The sequence below is a fragment of the Belonocnema kinseyi genome, chromosome 9, assembly GCF_010883055.1.
Source record: "Belonocnema kinseyi isolate 2016_QV_RU_SX_M_011 chromosome 9, B_treatae_v1, whole genome shotgun sequence".
Taxonomy (NCBI): domain Eukaryota; kingdom Metazoa; phylum Arthropoda; class Insecta; order Hymenoptera; family Cynipidae; genus Belonocnema; species Belonocnema kinseyi.
The window spans coordinates 18,999,815-19,003,534 of NC_046665.1; positions in this window are offsets into that span (position 1 = coordinate 18,999,815).

Sequence of the window (3,720 nt, forward strand, 5' to 3'; positions counted from 1 at the left end):
TTTATTTTAGTGGCTGATCAAACCAAATTTTGAGATGAAGTCCAGGGAAACATGTTCTAAAATACAAAAAAAATCTCTAAATATTTTATTAATTAAAATTCAGGCAAGTTTAAATACCTCTAAATATCTTTTTGATACACATATGACTCAGAATTAATTTTAGGCTGGTTAGTCGCCAGTATTGGTATAAGGTCTAGAGATAACGGTTTTCCAATAACGTTTATTGAAATGAACCAGCTGAAATGCACCAAATCCACCTGCACTTCCTGATGTGTATTTCATCTATTATCGAACTGTGAAAAAAAAACAATGGAAATCAGCTATTAATTTCAAAAATAATGTGTTACTTATTAAAATTATTAATAAGTAATGATTGTTAAATTATTATCAAATAATTATTGTGTAAATTATTACTGCCGTCACTGTCAGTATTCGATGTTATGTTCGTATTCACCTTTTTACCCAAATCGCTGTAAGATATTGTGGGTAATGTCAATTTAAAATTTTCGCATGTAATATTTTATTCACTTTATTCAAAACATATCCTGTCTAGTCATAACATACCTTTTTTATACCGCAAATAAGGGTTGAACACAATTCACTTTTCGCCCACTGAAACCGCACAGTATTATTACCAATTTACAGTATTTGTCACTCAGCAGCCATTCCGTAATGTTATTGGCACAGAAGAAAATTGATGTTTACTTCTCAGTCCACAAGTCTCACTTCATTATTAATGAAACACTTTTATTATTTGTAAATACTGCATAACATAACCTATATTTTTTTGACACTTGTATCCATTTGAAGTTTCGAACGCAAGCATGGAAACTATGATAAACTTGATCCGAAGATGCACGGACTTTACCGAATGGCCAATCTGAATTCAACTTTAAAGGCGCGAAATATGAAAATTCCCCTGTACAATGGCTTTTTCCCTGCTGCTGTGCATTTCGGGATATCAAGTTTGCCATGTATGGCGTACCCATATATATGACTTTCTTCAAACGAAATACTATGTACTTTCTTTATTTATAAGACTTATGCATTCTTTTACTGTTAATATATTAATTATTTAAATTCCAAATTACCTTATTTTATTGTAAATTCAGGTGAATTAAGACACCTTCCGAGATACTACGTATCTATAGCACTGGATACCTCCCTTTCATTTCAGAAACCGACCTCCTCCGAAACTGAGTAGAAAAACTGGTGGTAGAACTCAAACATGTGGTGTTTGAGTCAAACTCCCCTCTCTAGACCAGTGATCCCAGATCTGAAACGAGACGTGGTCCAATCCTATGACACGTCTATGTGCGTGTGAAAATGGTAGGCAATGATATAAACGCCTGGGTTGCGCGCGCAACCCATTTCTCCTCTTCTGAATTTGAAAACTCGAAGGTGCAGGATTGCCGCTCGGAACACTTCGGCGGTTCTATTTATATCTCTATTTGCTTTGAAATAAAATGAAGAGATTGGGATTTTAATATTTCCAGATTTCCATGCTGGGCTGGCGATTCTCATGATTTGAATACTTGGCGCGCCTCTTTAATGCGTGTATTTTGAGGTTACGTTACTTCGAGTATAAAATATAAATTATATAAATATTAATACTATTATATATAGATATATATTATTAATGATAATATTATAATTATGCTATATTATAATAGTATCAAAAATTCAACTACTATGTTAAAATTTTTATTTCTTTTATTTGAAGGTTCCTCTCTTTCGTTGAAAATATATTTTTGAAACTGAGAATTAATCTATATCATTTTTGGTTAAAAATTCAGCTTTTTTTGTAGATAATTCTCTTTTTGATTTTAAAATTTATTAAAATTAAATTGACCTTTTTTAGTAGAAATTTAATCTTTTTGGTTGAAAATGTATCATTTTTGGTCAAAAATGCAATTTTTTGGTTAAAATATGAACTGTAGATCTTCTTGGGTATAAAAGTCGATTATTTCACTAAGAGTTAAAACTACTTTGTAAAAAAATACGTTTTTTAAACTAGATTTTATAATTATGGTAGAAAATTTAACTATTTGGTTAAAAGTTTAACTCTTTGATTGAAAACTCATATTTTTCGTTTAAGAAATTCAACTTTGTTGAAACTTAAATTTTTTCCGTTAAAAATTATTTATCTTTATCTGAAAATTTTACTATTATAGGATTGATTACAAATTAATCGTATATATTGGTTAAGTTTGTAAATCATTTTTTTTTTGTTATAGAACATTAATCTTCATTGTCAAAAATTCACCTTTTCCCTTGAAAATTTAACAATTTTATTGAAAATTCGTTTTTTTCCTTGTTCAATTCAATTTTTTATAACAGCTTTTATCTGAAAATTGAACTATGCCATTTTTGGTTAAACTTTATCCTGTAAATTGTATTAGTTAAAACACCAATTATTTGTTAGAAAATTAATTTATTTCTTTTCGATTATGACTTGAAATATTATTTCAGTTAAAAATTTTTTTTATTTTTAACCCATTCAATTTGAAATTTTTTAATTAAAGAAAGAAAATTTCGTTAATTATCAGCAATATTTGACCGTTCATTTAAAACAATCCATTACAAACAACTGTTAAAAACTATACAAATTTGAACAGAATAGTTCAAAATAGTAAGCCTTGAATTGTTAAATTTGTATTGAGCTAAATTTTAAGTTTAAACGCTACAATTTTAATTTAAAAAAGATTCAGAATTAATTTAAAACTTGAAATTATTTCAAATAATTTGAAACACGATTGAGACTTTTGCAGATTTAAAAAAAAATCTTTTTGAGAATTGTACAGTATTTAAAAAGAATAACAAGAATTGTTGTGATTGCTAAGAACATTGAAAATGATTTTTTATTTTGACAAATAAATTTGAAGTGAGTATTTGAAAACCTTTTAAAAATTAAAAAAAAAGAATCCGGAATATTTTAAGGAAATTTTTTTATTTTACAGTTTTTTTTTTAATATTAGGGAAAAAATCTAATTAACAAAACATATCAATGTTCAACCCAAAAGTTTACTTTTGAACAAATTTAATTAATTTTCCATCAAATAATTGGTGTTTTAAAAAATACAATGTACAGGATAAAGTTTCAACCAAAAATTGAATAGTTCAATTTCCAGATAAAAACGATTAATTATTAATCAATCCTAGAATAGTTACATTTTCATATAAAAAAAAATTTTTAATCAAAAAAATAAATTTTCAATAAAGTTGTTAAATTCTCAACCAATAACCTGAATTTTCGACCAAGAAAATTAATAATCTACAAAAAAAGACAACTTTCAAACAAAATACATGAATTTTCAACGAAAGTATTGAATTTGAAAGTCAATAAAACGAATTATCTACCAAAAGTTTTTTTTTCAGCGAAAAATATGAGTTTTCAATCAAAGAGTTAAATTTTCAACCAAATAGTTAAATTTTTAACCATAATTATAAAACCTTGTTGAAAATAACAGTATTTTTTTTACAAAATAATTCAACTCTTAGTGAAATAATCGACTTTTAAGCCCAAGAAGACGTATAGTTCATATTTCAACCAAACAATTACATTTTTGACAAAAAATTATACATTTTCAATATATATATATATATATATATATATATACTTCGAGAAGCGAACCATGTTCGTTATCGAATTTTCGGCACCAGCTGACAAAAACATCATAGCCAAGGAGAATGAAAAGAAAGAGAGGTATGGAAACCTTA